Source organism: Numida meleagris, chromosome 4, assembly GCF_002078875.1.
Source record: "Numida meleagris isolate 19003 breed g44 Domestic line chromosome 4, NumMel1.0, whole genome shotgun sequence".
Classification (NCBI taxonomy): domain Eukaryota; kingdom Metazoa; phylum Chordata; class Aves; order Galliformes; family Numididae; genus Numida; species Numida meleagris.
Genome location: NC_034412.1, coordinates 29259474 through 29279202, shown reverse-complemented (window position 1 = coordinate 29279202; position 19729 = coordinate 29259474). Strand labels below are relative to the sequence as shown.

The window sequence follows — 19729 nt, the reverse complement described above, 5'->3', positions numbered from 1 at the left end:
CAACAAACTGTGTCCTAATATGAGTCTTGGAGAAATCTCTTGCACAGCTGTAGAGATGAGGGCTTGGTTTTCTACAAAACTAATCAACAAAAGACTGAACTCCCAAAACAAAAAAACAGTATCTTAATTTATAATAATTGTGAAATAGTTCTTGATGAAATCAAGTAAGCGTGCTTATTCTACAAAAGAAGTTGCAAACAATCAAAATAAATGAAATCTTACGTAATAATAGTTACTGCTTTATTTAAAATGTAGGAGTTCTTAATCAGTGTCTAGATCAGCTTACATCTTCTAGCTTACATTTCTGGAAATCCAACATATCAGTAATTCAATAGCATGTACATAAATTTTTGCATGGCTTTAGGCAGATGCATCACATTTTTCACTCTTCTCCTCATGCATAGGTCTGTTTTCCAGCAAAATAAGAAAAAACATTGATGCAGAAGTATAATTACAACAGTGCATTCTATGCAGTTACCTAAGCTCTTGAAGTGCTAAGAAACAGAGTTCCCAGGACTAAGTAAAAAATGGAATAATAGAAAATTAGAGATGTTTGTTTTTAGGCCACCCAGAGATACAATCCTGTTGAACAGTTGAGGACAGACATTTATCATGCTCTACTTTCAGGTACTGGGATTTCTTAGAACTTCTGCTGTCCTGCACTGATGAAATACCTCTTGCTGCATAAAATGTAAAAGTAACAAGTCAAAACATTTCAGTTTAAGGATGTTTGATCTACACCTGTTTAGACTGTGACAGAGAGCCAAATGAGTACAGAGAGAACAACTAACTCATAATACAGAGAAATGGAGCAAACAGAATGAAAAGCAGAGAAAATAACTGCAACAAAAGCTAAGTATGAGGAGAGGGGGGAAAAAAAATAAGCGGTAAGACCATTCTGGGACAGTAAATCCATCTCCTTCATCCACCTTCTCAGATGAAGAAATGTATCTATCAGGCCAAATAGAGGTTTCCAGGACCCTGTCCCAGAATACCCCAGCTTACCCAAGATTTAGGACATTTATTAGGTTAGCAAATTTTAGAAGCAAAAGGCATAAAGAAATATTAATACCCACCACATTGGGTTGACCTCAATCAGCAGATAAGACTTCAGCCTGTCCCTTGTTCAATTCCCCCACTGGGTGATGGAAGAGAACAAGAAGAGCAGAAGCTAAAAGCCTGTAGGTTTAGATAAATGGATGAAACAATGCTGAATGTGCAAGCAAAGCAAATTAAGTAATTCACTCCCTGTTTTGCACTGACAGGCAGATGTCCTGGAAAGCAGAACCTCAGCACATGTAACAATTACATGAGAGAACAAGTGCCACAACTAGAAATACCAGAATCACAGAACTATAAAGGTTGGAAGGAACCCCAAGAGATCACTGAGTCCAAGTCCCCTGCCAAAGCAGGCTCCCTACAATATGTCACACAGGTAGGCATCCAGATAGACCTAGAATTTCCCCATAGAAAGAGACTCCATAGTCTCACTGGGCAACTTATGCCAGTGCTCAGTAATCCTCACTGTAAAGAAGTTCATCCACTGCAACATGATAGAAAATGCAGCAATGACAGCATAGCAGCAAAGTCCTAGGCTACAGCAAGTGAGAATAAGCTCAAACACAACAGATGTGAACACAGAAACAAAGGAAATAAGCTACTTACCCTCAGAAGGCCTCGGGTATGCAGACATCTCCAGGAAAAAAGGTACAACTCCCCTGCCAACCCTTAAATGAGGTCTGGGAAGGGGTGGAGCCAGGATCCACCCCTTCTGGTCATTCAGGAGCATTGCATGCACCTGAGCTCCCCTGGGCTGGCCCTGCCTTCCCACCAGGTGCTCAATCACTGGTTCAAGCCCAGACTTGGCATTTCCACTACAGCATATTAGCACAGAACTTCTTATGTTCATGTTTTAGCCATTGTTCGTTGTCCTACTGCTATATGCCGCCAAAAAGATCCTGGCCTCATCCATTTGCCTCCCACCTCCCTTTTAGATATTTATAAATGTTTATTGGATCCCCCTCCCTTAGTCTTCTTTTCCCCAGACTGAACAGACCCAGGTTACTCAGCCTTTCCTCATACAGGAGATGCTCAAGGCCCTTAATCATCTTTGTGGCATCCTTCTAGGAGATCTCTGTCTTTTTTGAACTGGGGATCCCAGAACTGGATGCAGCAGTCTAAATGTGGCCTCAGCAGATCAGAGCAGGGAGGGAGGATTATCTCCTTTGACCTGCTGGCCACCCTCCTTTTAGTGCACCCCAGGATACCACTGGCCTTCTTGGCCACATGGGCACTGCTGGCTAATGGCCAACCCGCTGTGCACTGGAACACCCAGGTCCTTTTTCAGCAGGTTATCCCCCAACCTGTTCTGATGCATGCAGTTTTTCCTCCCCCAGTGAAAACTCTATGCTTGCTCTTGTTAAATCCCATCAGGTTCCTCCCTGCCCAACTCCTCCAGTCTGTCCACATCTTGCTGAATGGCAGCACAGCCTTCAGGTATGTCAGCCACTCCTCCCAGCTTTGTATCACCAGCCTACTTGCTGAGGGTGGACTCTATCCCTTCATCCAGGTCATTGATGAAGGTGTTGAACAAGACCAGATGCAGCACCGACCCTTGGGGAACACTGCTATTTACAGGCCTACAACCAGACTCTGCAGTGCTGATGACAAACTTCTGAGCTCTGCCAGTCAGCCAGTTCTCAATCCACCTCACCATCCACCCATCTATCCCACATTTCCTAAGTTTTATAACAAGGATGTTTTGGGAGATGGTGTCAAAAACCTTGCTAAAGTCAAGGTAAATGACTTCCACTGCCCCCATCTACCCAGCCAGTGATGACATCATAGAAGGCTACCAGGTTGGTCAAGCATGATTTTTCCTTGGAGAATCCATGTTGACTATTCCTGATAACCTCCTTCTCTTCCAATTGTTTGGAGATGGTATCCAGAACAAGTTGTCCTTCCTTTTCTTTTCCTTTTCCTTAGATTTTCTGGCCAAATACAAAGTCATACAATAAGGAATATAACTTTGGTCAGTTTGGGTCACCTGTCCAGGCTGTGTCCATTCTCTGTGTCTTGTGGGCTGCAGTCTACTTGCTGGCATAGCAGAATGGAAAAAAAAAAAAAAAAAAAATTAAACCTCAAAGTTGTGCAAACATTGCTCAGCAAAAGCCAGAACACTGAGGAACAATCAGTACTACTTTAGGCACAAATCCAAAGCACAGCACAATATGGACTGCTATGAGAAAAATGAACTCCATCCCAGCTGGATCCAGCACAATCATTTACGAGCTACAGTCCACATTCCAGTATTCTTGTGCCTGAAACAGCCAGCACCATCTTCCATGCAGTGACCAGAGTCAGTGAAAGTAACGTGAGTAATTTATCAGTTTTTGCAGTGATTCAGATATTTTGACTGCTTTTCCAGTTACTGGGTTGCTTAAGTACTGGAATTCACGGCACATCAGCATTACACTGCTTCAGAAGCTAGCACCCGCTTTAAGAGACATGGTCTTCTAGTAGTGTAAGATTCTTACAAAAACTTAGAAGAAAATGTGCTCAGTGGATATGATCAGAATCTAGAAGCTTGAGCTCCAAGTGAAAAACACCACTTCAGGACCATGTATGAATATAAAACACATAATAAAAAAGACAAGAAAGCTTGCTAAAAAAAAATAATTAAAAAAGACTAGTATCCTATCCTGTACGCAAAGATGTAAAAACAGTGTCACTGTGAACTGTTGCCATCTGTAGCTTCACTAAATCAACTGATGCAGTGTCATAGCTAAAACTATGAAAAAGGTAACTATCCTGTGAGTAATGAAATGCTACTTAGTACACTGCGGTCTCATTTTGCAAGGAAGATGTGCGGAAAAGATGAATGGTTGAACTGTGACTCATAGTTAAAGAGTCCATGGCTGCAATTACATGTAATTATCATTTCTGTGAAACAGAGGTTTCTCACCTCTAGGTTTGGACAAAATGTGAAGGATTCTTGATTAGCAATCTGCCACCCTTACAATGCTGTGGAAAGCAAAGGAAGTAAAAATGGCAGTCAAATCAACCTTCATTAATCTCATATGCTTAAGGTTGAAGCTCTTATACAAACAGAATATTAAGATAAATTACTAGGAGTCAGTGTTCTGCCAGAAAAAACAGTATCAACCTCTTTTGCTGGCATACAGCTTTAACTGTCTTAAGGCATATTAACTGTCTGTGCTATATTGTAAGTTTATGTCCCTCAAGCAGATGGCACTCTGATTACTCATATTTGTAATAGACTTTTTCTCCCCACCCCCCACTGCAACTTCCTAAGAAAGCCTAATGTCAGATAATTGTAGGGATCAAAGCAATACTTTAAAATTGCCTTTGTTTGGTGACCTAACTATGGCAGACTTCTTAGCCTTCTCTACTGTGGAAGCTGTAAGAAGCTCTCTAGGTCCATTTTTATTTCATATTATTTCCTCATTATATCATCAGCTGTGTTTTCATTACAACTGAGACAGATATATTCAGCTGTGCAAATCACAGACACCCTCAAATACAATTAGATTTAGACAAAAGGAAAAAAAAGGGGAAGATACTGTAATTCAAAATGTCTCTCCAAACAGGGATAAGTGTCTTAGAAAATAACCAGACACTAGACTAAAAGGTTGTTTTAAATATACTTCTTTATATTCCTAAATGCTTGCTGATCTTACAGAAAAGTACCAGGAAACAGCAGCAGATCCAGTGGTGCCCTGAATTCAAGGATAATTTGCATCTGTAAATACTTTTAAGAAATGGACGTGATTAACTTCTGAGGGAAAGGTTTTCAAATAGACCCTTTAATGCTCTACATGTTGGTCTTCTCTGGACAACAAAACTCAGTATTCGAGGACTCTTGTGGTTATATGTTTTGCTTCAGAAATTTATTTTCTGAGGTGTGATTCTATGTGTAAATCTTTCATTGCCAAAGTAAATGATACAGAAAACTGAAATGCAGAATAGGGCAGCTGAACCAAGGCAAATAAGGTCTGATTTTAGTAACAGTTTTTGTTAGAACTTAAAAGTGATAATAAATAAAGATTTTTGTATTACACAAAGAGAGCCTCAAGAAGAGGTAAGGAGGATTTGGGTTGGTCTAAACCTCTGTGCTAATCTGCTTACAGTGTAAATTTGTGGCTAAATTAGCAGGAAATGTGAAAATTTTGATTAAAAATAAAATAATTAATCCAAAATATAAAAGGTATTTATTCAAATCTGAAATGAAATCACCATATTTAAGAGCAATAATCTTAGCAAACACAAATGGAAGTATAAAAGCTTATATGACCAGACTTGAAATGTTTGCAATGTCTTAAGCATTGTAGATCACTGAAGATGTTGCCTCAGTATTATACTTATTAAAATGCCAAGAACAATCATTCATCTAATTAAACACTTTTCTTGCTATCATAATTAGGACTTATAGTATAGCATGTTTAGGTACAGAAAAAGAAATGTAATTGACTGTATGATTTGTATTCATTGAATAACATTAGATCCATCAGTCTCAGAATGTGTGTTTCTCATAGTCATTTCCTCGATTGTTTTAGTGTACGTGTTCTTCTAATGCTTGTACTAAGTGGATACCAAATTAATTTGGTATTTCTAACACTAGTAGTCATGCCATATGACATTTGGAAGGTCATTTCTTTAATGACTTGCAGAAATCTTCATATTTCTTTAAGCAACAGAAAGTTCAGCCTATTTAAATTATTCTCATCTTTAGCAACCTCTACCAGCACATAGCAACTGTCATTTCTGATCAACAGTAGCATGCAATATAACAGGCCTACAGTTTCTCAATGACTACTCAAGTTGAGCTTTACCTTTTTTTCCTCTGGTGTGAAAATATTCTGAAAGCCAATATACTGCATCAAATGTACACTGTACAATAACTGGGAATTCATGTATACTGCTTTTCCTCTAAGTCATTTAGAAGCCTTTAGAGTCTTAAACACAGCCTCAGTAATTTAGCATTTTACCTTTTACCTTTTCAATTTTGAAGGCCGCTGCATGAGTTTGCAATTTCCTCTTTCCTTCCTTTGACTTTTGTTGATAAAGCACATCTTGGGGAAGATAGAGGAAAAAAAACCTCTCCCATTTTTTACTGCAACTGTGAAACTTTCTGCTTCTCATAGTTCAAACAGTGATCACTCAGGAAAGACTCTTTGAACATGGTTAAAAGTAGGGATGATGTATTTTCATCACTTGAATAGATTTATTTTCAAACAGCAGGGATGGTCTGCTGTTCCAGACACAGAGTCTGTTCTCTTCTACCACTTACATCAAGGGCATAAAAGTTCTATATGTTCTTTATGTTCTGTATGAGTCCAGTGTGTTCAAATTTAGTGTATGCTTGAGAATTGCTCATCAATTTCCAAAATAATTTTTCCTAACTTGAAAGTTATGTTTTCCTTGCATTTTTCCATTCTTTTTGCTGTTGTTTTTTTTTTTTTTTTTATGAATTATATAAACGTAACCTGGCCAGGTTTATCTTAATTCTATAGATCCAAAATCAAAACATTTTGAATGTTTTTTTTTTCTCAAGGATAGCAATTACATATCATTACAGAATATTATATAAAATAAGTAACAGAACTATGTAATATTGCATTTTGTCTAATGGCAGAGAATAATTAAGCTATAAATATATGTTTAGACTATATTAAGCGGCAGATTTTCCAGCTGGTGCACAGGAAATTATCTGTAAAAGTCCTATTAGTGTTAAGTGGGAGCGGCATTACTAAATCTGTTTGCATTACTCTAAAGGTTTACAGCCTAAGTTAGCAATACGCAGGAAATTCAGTGAGAGAGTAGTTTTACCTATCTGTCCATACTGATGTCAGAGTTTAAAAAACTCAATTTCTTACAATACTCACTAAATTCTTGCACGATTTTTAGCATCTGTTACATATATATTGCTGTGTCAAATATAATTCAAACTTTCAACACAAGTTAGCAGGTAAACTGTAGATTGAAGCAACATATTATCATCTACGTGACAAAAATCCTTGAGCAAGCAGTTTCAGGACCCAAAACTACTTGTTATCTCATTTCTTTTGCAAGATGGATTTCTGTAACCAGGCAGAGTTTCTATTTGCCTGCTGCCATGTCACACACTATTATAAGTTTTGCAAAACCAGCACCTGTATAGAGGAGGGATCACATAATTGCCCAAAGCAGAAATAAATCACAAGCCTGTGCCAGAGATCTGGGACAAGTCTGTGAGAGCTTTTGTGTCTTTTGTCTAAACCATGACAAAAGTCTCCATATCCAAAACTGCAGACAAGTCTCAACATTTAGTCTAGTAGGAAACCAAGTTTTAAGAACTCTAGCAGTTTGTACTTGGAAATAGTCTGTCCGTGTCAAACTTCATTACAAACCTGAGTACAGTCAGTACATGTATGAAGTCGATGTGCATAGATAAAATAGGCAGCTGTCAAACTGTTGGCACTGTAGCCACAGCTATATTGATTGCAGTATTGGTTGTTTTCTAAGGGAATATTTTATAGGAATAACTGTCATGTTTCCATTAAAATACAGAATACTAATAAAAAAAATTTTAACCTGTCATCTTGGTGATTTTCTCAAAACATAGATCCTGAATATTTAATTAATTTTAATAAGGGTTTAGAAAATCAAATACACTATTTTTTTTGTTAGAAAATTTTGATTTAGTTAACTTTGCCTAATGTCTAGTAGTATATTTGTTCCAACGTAAAATGTAAGGAATCTTCATTCACCAGTTTTCCCACAGTGACACTAAAGTTTTCAAAATTGTCAGCATATGGAGCAGACTCTCCACTTAAATTAGAATCTATCATCATTTCAGCCACATCAATGTGGCTAGGAAATATTTAACATCCCTCCAAACAAGCTGTAAATATTTGCGTTGCCAAACAGAATGTCCAGTAAATTATACCAACAGAAAAATAGTTGCATTAAATGCTTGTGTTGCGTAAAACACGCAAATGCTTCATTTGCTAAGGAGGTTAAGAACTATGTCCCCAGTTCATTGCTAGCTGCAGGGTGTGGTTGAGTGAAAGTCGTAAGTGAGGCAAGAACATACTGGGGGAAATGTCTGCCATCTCTCTGATCATAGTACTGAACTCCATGGAAATGTCCTAAAAAACTATCATAATAAAAAAGAAAAATAGTATGAAGTAAAAGGAAAGATGAACTAGTCTGATTTGTCATTGTTTTGCAAGTGTCTGTGAAGAGCTGTGAACTAAGTCCAGGGGAGAGTTGTTTGTGGGACTGCATTCAACAGGCATACTGAGTGTCATGACACTAAAGCCAGGGGCTTGTACCCACAGTAATGCAGCAGAAAAAGGAGCTGAAGCTTCTCAGATATTATTTTGTCACTATTTTTTCATATACTATTTCTTCAAAGCTCTGGGCTCTGGCTGATCTTACCTGACAATACAGTTAGTTTTTAGCAATATTGTGGGCAGCTCCCACCTTCCATCTCTGACAGATCTTCTGAGAAAATTATCTCAGATCATCCAGTTTCATCAAGTTTTTATCCATACAGGCTGACATGAGATTTCAAAAATGGAATTATTGGAAAATGGAAAATTAGTATATACATACCTATATATATTAAACTAAAGAAAATAAATGTCATGCAAGGAAATGCTCATTTTTTATACTTCATCTCATAACTTTTTTATTATGTTGAAGCAAGTCAGATACTGGTCCAAAACATGACAAGCCAAAAGCAATTAAATGTTTATTATCACTGTAGTCATGCAAATGAAGCAGAGAAGTTATAAAATTTTTTATAGTTTCCATTTAAAAATAAAATTTCTATAAATCAATCTTTTGTAAAGTAATATCTATAATGCAAAAATCAAGAATTAAAACAGTCACAGCCAGACAGAAGTATACACAGTATTGATATAAAGAGTAAAGAGCCATAGCCCATGTTATACATTGCAAACATAATACAAAAACTAGTCTTTTACAAAAGAGTGTGCCTAAAGTTTAGATTTTTATTTTTTTAAAGATTGAATTAGCAGGTGTATAATAAATTTATAGCATGGAAGCCTAGTCCGCTTTTAGTTCACTTAGAGGCTGTCAATTGTAAGATTATAAGGCAACAGAAGCCTAGGTAGATATGTATGCATTATTATTTTCTCTTAAAACTGCTGTAGATCTGTAGGAAGAATATGTACAAAAGCTAATTCAAAAATTTTTACCTCTTTTCTTATTGGGAATAATGGAACTTGAAATTGCTAGCACTCCACAAAGCTAATGGCACAAGCCATTAAGTCTGAGTGTCACCTTGTTATCTTCCTGTTTCGTTAAAGAATAGTGATCAGGTGCTTCCTACCACTACATCATTTGCTATTCAAATACCTTGATGTATTTTTCTGCAGTCAAGCAATTGCAGTAATGAAGAGACACATGGAACTCACAGTCCATTATAGAAACATCTCAGTGTCTCCAAACACAGCTAGTGCAGGTCTTCCTTCTTGGATGTATCTCTTCTGTGTTGTTAGCTATAAATGTTAACTAGAGTCACCTCCTATGCCTTCCATGATACAGCTACTCCAAGCTTCATATCAGAGCCATAACCATGTCCTTTTTGATAGACATTGATTTGTGCTTCTTGTCAGCATCTTTGATAGGTACACATTTGGAGGGAAATGCAATCATATGACAAAAGTAGAAATAAGGATTGGAATTACCTGCAACATAGCACTGCTTGGTTACAAACCACTGAACACTATGCTACTGAAAAAACTGCCCTGACACATTGACTCGTAGCACCAAGGGATGCTACTCTACATTCCTTTCAAAATAAACAAACAATGTTCACGTACATTTAGTTATCAATTAAAAGGTACATGCAATGCAAAACAAAACTATTACACACTAAACTTCTCAGGAATGACTGTCTTCTGGGAAGAAAAATAAATGCTAATTGTAGCACTCTATAGGCAAGTATACTTTATTGCATGTAAATACAAAAGACTTAAATGTGCTGATTAATACTGATGTTTACTAATTAAATTATATGGAGCATATATAAAAAAGGCACATGTTCCTCAGCTTATAATCTTACCATAAAATTCATCCTTTCCAGGTTCTACAATACAGGAGGGTTTCAAGCCTCAGGATGTGATGCATAGGGACTTCATAAAAATTCTGGACCATCATGAGACAGGTTAGTTTTACCCTACTGATGATGTGTTGTTGCACTAGTAATTCTAAAACATGTCTTGCTGGGAAAGTGTCTGGTGACAAGCTGCACTCTCTAATGTTTCTCATTTCTCGTGATAGCCTCTATTAATGTAAAGTTGATCTCCCCTTTAAGTAAAATGTTGGCCGCATGAAAGGTATTTTAACATTTCCATTATAGCATTTCAGGGTCTTTCTACAGTTCAAGCTTTTAAAAATAAGACTTAGTTTCATGTTTCCATTGCAAAATTTCTTAACAGACAAAGAAAATATTTAATCTTGAATAATTATTCTACTTACAAACTTGTCAGACATTCTTTTTTTATGAAGAATTACTCAGACAAAGCAGGTATACAAGCTGTCAGAATAAATATCCTGTGACAGCCCCATTACCAAGGCGCTTTCTGCCGGGGGGCTAGCGGTCTCCCCTCGCTAGGGCCATTGCGACACAGACACCAATATGGGGATGCAGCAAATGGTGTTTATTGGGGTTGTGAAAGCCTTTAAGTACATCTTTGTTAACACTGATTACATCTGTACACGTGTCATTCTACCAATCCATGGTTTAGTTGCGTATCCTTTGTCCAATCATTCTTACGGCACACGCTGTACACGAGATGCTGAGTCAGCGTGACTGCTCCTGGTCGGTGGGCGGGATTGCTTAATACTTTGGTAAGCAACTTGCTGTCGGTTGCGATTATCCATCATTTGTATTTTCCTCAGATAAGTTCCTCCACGTTGTTTACGTCTCTCTGAGGACAGTTCGTCCTTGCCCGTTACAGCATGGGGGGGGGGCCTACATCCCATTACATCTCGAATCCCCGCTAACGCCTAATACAACAATCCTGCATGTTTTTAAGAACAATAAGTTGCACAGTAAATGTACTTTACTCTTTAAACGAGGGGAGCTCTACATTTCAAAAGTAAATGTAAAGTCTATGAAGTTTCAGATCAGAAAAGAGATGAAGTATATCTGTTTCTGGACTTTACCCTGGGAGTTATGCACATTATTAAAAATACAACAGCATATTTTAACAGGAACAGTAGTATTTTTCTTTCTGTAGCACACGTGGAGTACAAAAAATCCCATAAGTAATGCTGCACTGCAGTGATTTCTCATTCAAGAAAGCTTCCCCCATGCAAGTCTTACTGAGAAAGATAGACCGTAAAACTGCACAAAGGGAAAATGTTAGTTTGCATGTTATACACAGTGTTGTGCCAGTGGCAAATCCATTTCATTTTTGTGTGATTTTGGTAATTGAGAAATATTCTTGCTCAACGGTGTTAAAGACATGACAAATCTACACCTGTTTACATCATGGGGAGGCAGAGAACAGGTCTTTTCATTCTGTCCTCATTCAAGTCTGCCCCATGCTGCCTTCAACCTCAGCTGTACCCCAGCCCTCTGTGGTGAGGCAGAAGGTAGCTCCATCTCCAAGCTCCCATGCTAAAAATGACCAAAAAAAAAAAAAAAAAAAAAAAAAAAAAGGTATAAATACCATTTTCATGCTGAAAGAAACCATTCACAAAGGTTTATGGATTGAAGGAAATATTTCCTCTGCCTGCAAAGAACAATCCCCCTAAAAGATATGTTTGTCAGACATCAGGTGGAACAACTTCATAATACTAACTAGTACTGATTTTTAGAGACATCCACCTACCCAGTATTTTCAATTCTTCAATGTGTCTCAAAACCTCTATTCAATGAAAAACAACAAAAAAAGAGAAAAAAAACAGCTTCAAGATTGTTTCTAGCAAAATAAAATTTTAAAATAATTCATTATTTTTAAAGTAAATACTTCCAAGTAAATTAGACATAAACAAATGATTATGCATTCAAACAAATTTTTTAACTTCATCTATTTGATCCTTAATGAAAACATCTGACAATTTCTCAGTGAGTTTTTTTAGGATCTACAAGAGGAAGATTTTCTTAAGAATCTCATCTTTGCATGTTCTGAGTTGCCTAGATCAAATTTGTTTTACACTTAATATGCACAAAGTTTTTCTGTTTGTTTTCAACTTCTGTGCCTTCAAAGCTGTTCAAACAGCACTTTGTTCCGTGTGTTTCTTTTTAATTATGAAGTAAGAGAGGAGCATAGAAAGTTATGTCTATTCTTTTTCTGGTGACTGTTGCCAATAATGCATCTCAATTGCACATCCACTGTGCATATCTCAGCTGTTTTCACACTCAATAGTAGAGCAAGAACCAGTCACTCAACCTTCCTCTCTATGCATTTCCCATGCAGAGAAATCCAGTCCATATATTCCAGACAGAAGTGCTCTAACCAACATCTCATATGCACTGTTCATGTGGAGAATCCTAAATTAAGCTCTAGCAGGCAACAGAACATCAAAATACAAGCTAAGTGAGGGATGTCCTTAATTCAGTCACCTGTTATCGCAGGTGACTGCATTGTACAGTCTTATCACAAACATCTTTCCTCAGTTCTAAATATCATGAAATAATAGAGTGTCTAAGGACATACCCATAGATACCCAGCAGTTCAGGTGTTCCATGGGTAGTCAGGAAAGGAAAAAAAAAAAAAAAGAATTATTTCACTTTAAAATATTAATAGTTTCTTTTATTTTCTTAATGAAGTAGAACATATTCATTTCATGGACTAGAAAAACATTAAGGGCCATGAGGATGTTTTGATATAATTCAAGAATGTTCAATTCTTCAAAATTCATTCAAAATGGAGTTTGTCACACTGAGCAATTCTGTAAATACTTGTAAGATAACTGGGATCATAGCAACGCCACAAGTTGCTGTAATAGATATTTAATCAAGGGCATAAAGCGTTATGTCTTGGGAAATATTCACTCATTAGCTGCTTTGAGTTATAAGAGGCAGATTTAAGGAAGAGTTTTATGCAGATTTTTCCCAAGATGGTACCTTATACATCTGTTAGCCATCTTGGGGTTTTTTTGTACCATGATGGTTATGAGTATTAAAGAAAGAATATGTAATGATCAAGCATTTGCTTCTTTGGTCTTAATGGGAAATTATGACACTTCACTCATGGTCTTCACTTAAACCAACCTTAGGATTTCTGTATTAGCTCTGGGTTGAATTGAGCAAAGATATTGCACTGTATCTAATCTCATTCTAATCTCTAGGCATAAGGAGTCTGGCTTTACAAATGCATTCAGCTCTGATGAGAGTAAAACATCTATTTGTACTGAATACCTGCTGCTTTCGATATATGCCAAAATGCAAAAGAAGTCACATTATTGTACTGCTTTCCAAAAGAAAAACAAACAAAAAATCCAACTTGTTACCTGCCATATGGTGACTGAAGAATTTCCTTTCATATAGTTATACATGTTTTTACTAAACTTTATTAACAATCCCAGACAAAGTACTCTTCCCTCCCGTACATGGCAAGAGAACAGTATTTTTATAGCATATTCATCACTGGGTCTTTGCTGATGATTAACTCTTGAAAGAGAAAGTCAAATAGTTTAAACCAAATGAAGCTATTTTTCAGATTATCTAGCCAATTTTGCCACAGAATTTTCAGTAAAAAGTCACTTCTAATTAAAATCATACAGGTATTTTAACTAGCTTTACAAATGAAAAGAGTGTCACAGACTTTTTCAACATCTTCACCTCTGCAGTAAAGAAAGATACACACAGTGATATCAAAGGACTATGTTAATTCAGAGTAGCAGTTCAACATCACATTAATGTGGTTGCCAGGTTTAGATCTGTGATTCCCAAGCTATGACTCACAAGCAGTTTTTTGCCCACAGGATCCTCTGATGTTGGTTGTACATTCCTCTTTTCAGAAGTATATGATCCCTTAGGCTGACTGGAAAGTCAACATGTGATGTTGCTCACAGCATCCTACTAGCATGGGAAAGTTGGAGATCACTGCCTGAAAAATCAGGCTTCATCCAAGTTACCAAAGCAGCAAAAGAAGTCTAATGCTAAAACAAAACCCTTTCATTACCCAGTAAACCTTGCAGCAGCAAGTCAAGAGATACTGGTGAAATATATATTTTTAATGAATCTTGAAGAACATACTGGTTTCTGGCCTTTCTTACTATCATAGGTGAAAATTCTGTAATTAACAAAATTAGAAACCAGAAAAATCAAACCTCAATTCAGATTGTATTTGTACATATGTACTTCCAGCAATTTATGTTGCATTTGCAATGCATTAAAAATTCTCCACATGCATTATCAATTGCTGAAGTTATCTGAATACTAGACTTCTCCTCATTATAACTCCATTAAGAGTGGAAGTGTCCCTTGATGTGATTAATGCAGTCATGTAGAAATTTGTGCCAAGCACTAATCTGTTCCTGGTATTTGCGTTTTTTGGTGACGTTACCTTATAGTATCATCCTGAGTTCCCCGCCTAACGAGTCAAAATAGCTTAACCTGACCTCACTAACTTGTAACCTTTGCAATAAAGAGAATCAAGTACTGAACTGCTTGGCACTTCAGTGAAAATATTTGTTAGCTTTTATTAAGCTAAGTTATCCCTCCATAGTGGTTGCAAATCTACTGACTTACATTGTGCCCATGGGAGGAAACTGTTCAATTAGTGGGAATAAAGTACTTCTTTGCCTTGATTAACTCAGACCTAAGTGAAAGTGCTGCTGCCAAAACCTACCCGATGGCCGTGATGCCATGCCTCTAAGAACTATACAGTGAAGGTCAATGTAACATTGTTTCACTTTAATGTTCAACTTTGACTTTAAGTCACATCTGTATTATTTCTTTCCTCATTATGCAGTGAGTTTTCAAAATTCTTTTTCGACACCATAGTTAAAAGACTAATTTTTGTAGGCTCTCTTTTCTTTTGGGTCCTATTTTCTTCCCACGCTCTACAGGTCCATTATGACATGAAAATTTAAAAAAAAAAAAAAGACTTCAAAATCTGCATTTCACGTTGGATGAAAAATTTAGGCAGGGTTCCAAAAATTCTTCTCTGGTAAATTCTCACTGGAATCAGCAGGAGCAGGGTTAAATTGAAACTTTGCCCTTTTAAAATATCTACGTCATTTGTGACTGCCATTGCAAATCTGATTCTTTGATTTCACAATAGAGATGAATTAAGACAGTCTGGGATGTTGTACAGAAACTAAGGGTAAACAGTCACAAATGCTGAAGAAGACCACAAACAGAAACCATTCTCTAATTACTGAGGTACTCTTTCTTTAGCCAGCAGAATCTATGCATTCACAGCCACCCATACAGATGCAGCTGTTTTCTATTATTTTGTATATATTTACTCAATACATGAGGAATTATGAGATTTTAGATTTCTAGTATAATTTTAAAATGGATACGCAAAAGGAGGAATGCAAAAATTAATATGGCAATGAACTCACATGACAATATGCAAAGGATAGTATTTTCAGGGATTATTTTCTTCTGTCACTACATTGAAGATTCAAGATGGTTACTCATTCTCCTTCAGCTCGTATGGAGCTCATATATGGACCTCAAAATATTGCAAAAAAAATGGTGAAACATTGAGGCCCCAGGTTACTGCTCGATCATTTATTCTTTTAAATGGAAGTTTTGTTAATAAAAGATGAGTTATATTACATTTGAAAACATTAAACATCTGACATAAGCATCACGTATCATAAGCATTATTTTTTGACTGAGAAGCCAAACTTGTAGGGACTAGAGCGTTATAAACTTTTATTCAAACTCCCTTTTGCAGTGTCATACTCTTAATTAGCTGTTAATCTTCTAAGTACTTCAGAGCAACTGAATACTTGAATACTATTCATACCACAGCCCCAGTTTAAAATTGTTCCCAGAATTTTCCCTGAAATTTGCTGGCCTACAGGTTGCTAGAAGGACCTATGCCATCTTATGCAATTACTCACTTTTTTGTAAAGCTTCCTTATGACAAATATCACAAGACAATATTTTTGTGTTAAGACCCAGCTTCCTTCCAGCATGCAGCTAGAAGAAATTTATCTTTACTCAATTGGCTGGTAAGAAAAGCTCAAGTGAGTAAATAAGTAAATGAAACATTGAGTTAGTAAATGTTTGAATAAAGATTAATGATAGAGTTTAAACAAGTGTAAATGGTAACGCTTTGCTTCATTTCTTGTTACACTGATTATTTAATAGAACTATACAAAGTTTCAAATCAATTTCTTTTCAGAACTACAGATTAACATTTTTGCTTTTTCTCTCTGTTCCAACCTAGTCCAGGTGATGGTAAGCCCCATCTGATAAGGACGACAGTGGCTTACACCAGAGTTTTGTGAAATCTCAAAATAGGCAAGGTAAAACTACACTCCTTGCTCAAATCCTTGCCACAAACCCACTGGTGATCTCCTTACATCTCTCTTTTCTCCAGTACTCATCCACTGAACAGGTAGGACAGGAGCTGACAGCATCAGACAGAGCACAGTCACTGCAGATGTAGCGCAGTTACCATCAACAGCAAGAAGAACCTGTAGCCACAGTCATAAAGTTTAATTATTTTCATATTGTGCTACATTCTGGGCAACTGCTCATAACCTGAAAGAAGAGGAAGGAACAAAACTGCACCACTAAGTGCTGACCACTGAGAGAGAAAGAGTGAGAATGCGGAGAGAAAGAACAAGAGCAGGAAAGAGAGAGAAATAGAGAGTAGATGAAGAATAAGTAAGTGATTAGATACAGGTTGGAAATATTAAACAACCAGCTATAGAATTACAATTTAAAGTTGGTTTTCCAAATTGTTCTCCAAAAATAAACCAGAAAGCCCCCAAAATATGGAAACTTTCCAAATGAGGGAATTTATCTCCCCACTTGTTAGCAAAAATTTCTTTGTGATACCATGTGATATGTGCAGCTGGACATAGATAATCTACAAAGACAGTGTTTGTACTTGTTGAGGATCGTTCAAAAAGCTGGTAGAGTCACTTGAAAATATGCAACATTTCTCACTTCAGTATAACAGTGAAAAATAATATCAAAACTTTATTATGAAACTGCCCTTGATAACAGCAAAGAGGTTTCTGAATCTGCATCATTTTGGCTTACCTACTTGATTTAAGTAAAAAAGCTATCTGCGAAAAGAACAGTCAGAGCTTCCACTCCACATTTCATGTTGATTTTAAATTGTATTTTACTTTGAAATAATTAAAATCATATATTTTTTTTTTCAATTTCTTTTTTTTAATGTCAAGATTTCAAGATGTAAGCATAGCTTGCTTGATTTTATAGGATCAACAGCGGAGAAGAAAGACCTGCCAGTTAAGCAAAATTCCATGACAAATCAAAACAAAACACAATAACCATGGTACACATAAATATACGTTTCTTTTTCTGAGTGAAATGAAGTTGTCAATGCCAGTCAGACTCTCTTCTGAAAGATTTTTAACAGAAAAATGCCAAATCCCTAATATTGAGTGGAAAAATAAGGATTCTTCCCCTGACAGAAGAGAGATAATTGGATCCAGACATTTGTAATTTTCTTTGAGGGAAGAATTACTGTAGAAATGGGGAAACATGTCAGAATTTTGCATCCATGGCTCATCTCACATTTCTGCCATTTAGAAAGGATGAGCGTCTCAGCAGCAAAGCTGATGATCTAAATACTTTATAATATTAATTACATTACAAACTAGTTCAGCCAACTTACTTGTGCCTAAACAGATTATAAACAAAATGCTGTGAACATACACAATGGAATACATGATCATTATGACAAAAAAATCCCTAGTGTGTTTCCCTGCTTATGTTACTGCAATGAAAACTAATCTCTGCTTTCCAACAATGAAGCCCCATTAGGGAATAGTCTCTTTCTCTGTAGATGAGACAATAAAACATGTTCAGGTAAAAAAAAATCTTGTACCAAAAAAAAAAAAAAAAAAAAAAGTTGAATTTTTTTAGCCACAGTAATAGGACAAAGGAATATTTCAGAAGATTAATTTAGTTAATGAGAATTAACCTTAATGTAATTCAAAAATGTGAAGTTCTCTTGCTTTCCTGCATCCCTTGTAGTCTACTGGAGTCAAAGCACGTATTGCGTAGAAATCTGTTAACATTTCAGCACCAGAGGGAAGAAACACAGCATGTGGTCATCACAACATCTGGAAGAAAGTACAGAGAAGAGAGAAACAGAGGCAGTTTCTAGTGAGCAGATATTAAGTATTATAGTTACTAGGGAGAGAATGTGAGTCTGACAGTTTTTAATTTGCTTGATCTTAAACTCAGAGTAAAAATATTTCCACCAACTTCACTAGAATTTGGAGTAGTTCCCAATACCTTAGAACCAAGATGTGGTTGACAAAACAATTACTTCTTCACTCCTTATAGAAAGACTGCTATTTATGAACTTTTGGGATGCTTAACACTTCTTGAGTTTGAAAGTTATCACTGAAGATACAAACACTTGTTAAACATTATGCCTTAGAGCATAGTCGCTGAATATCAAACAAGAATTGAATGATTTGCAAAAAAAAAAAAAAAAAAAGTGGGAAAGCATGGAGGTAATTTTCCCATTCTAATTACTGAAAGATATGTTATTGCAATATATGCAGTGTTATACATAGAGAGTGTGCAAGAAAGCATTATTAGAAAGACTTTACACATGAATATCACTAGTGATAGCCACAACACTTTGCTTATCAGTATGAAATATCTAATCATTAATCAAGGCCTTTTCATTATGTCATCTGTGTAGGTGTTACAGAAGTTGTACAGAGGTGTAGTAAGCACCTTCCTAGCCTTCAATCAATCTCGACATTTCAGAGTATTTGTATCTGCGGATCAGTTCTCATTCAGTCTTGCTTAGATGCTTTATCTATGTATGACCTATTCCACATTTCTGGTCTCCTTCAGTGTAGCGCTTACTAATTTCTGTTATTATTATTTTCAGAACACAAGGACAGTTGCTGTCACTTGGCTAGAACCTCATTTTAAGTCTTTCAGCATTAAAAGGTTTTCCTGATATATATTTGTGAAGTTCATAATGCAAGAAAAGGCACAGAAACTTCGGTATAGGCCAATGTCGTTTCAGCTGAAGAATCCATTATTTCAGAGCTCCTGAGCTTCCAAGTGCTGACAAAGACAAGATATAGAGAATAATACAAAGGTGACAAACATTCACATACAAAAATGAATAATGTCCGCACCTGAAAACTAATACATCTACTGGATGAAATATGTGTGAGGTAGAAGTACTGGGGACAAAAAGTAGAGAGAGAATGTGTACAGATGCATATGATGACGTCAGGCACAAGCTCTACAGGTCACTTTTGTTATTTAGCATTGTCTTTTCTTAAATCTGCTTTGAGACACGCAAAGGAAAACCTGTAGAGAAGTTCTGAATGGTGCACCTGTTTGCAGGAAGACAGAAAAAGAATGGTCCAAACAATGTGACGTTTCATAGTTTGCTTCTAAAGAATACATCTGATATTTCCTAATTCTTAAGTAAGTATGGCAAAGACCCTTTCCCTAACTTTGAAAAGAGCATGTGACATTGTAAAGTCTTCATTGTTACAGATATACACGTATATAATAAATATACTTGTATATAGTAAA

The 19729-nt window shown here is 36.4% G+C and overlaps 2 long non-coding RNA genes across 6 annotated transcripts in view; one reads left to right on the top strand and one right to left on the bottom strand.

Annotated features, from left to right (window-relative positions):
- The window catches only part of LOC110398467, a 20317-nt gene extending 8636 nt beyond the window's left edge, over positions 1 to 11681 (bottom strand). The window contains exons 1-4 of one of the 5 annotated variants that reach the window (XR_002438395.1): positions 10513 to 11681; positions 10097 to 10179; positions 3965 to 4023; positions 3047 to 3096 (exon numbers count right to left, since the gene is read on the bottom strand). This is a non-coding gene — a long non-coding RNA (uncharacterized LOC110398467). The other 4 variants (XR_002438396.1, XR_002438394.1, XR_002438393.1 and 1 more) reach the window with 4 other exon arrangements.
- On the top strand, positions 3120 to 19729 carry LOC110398468. The gene is made up of 4 exons (XR_002438398.1): positions 3120 to 3373; positions 10118 to 10198; positions 16401 to 16479; positions 19065 to 19729. It is a non-coding gene; the product is annotated as an uncharacterized LOC110398468 (long non-coding RNA).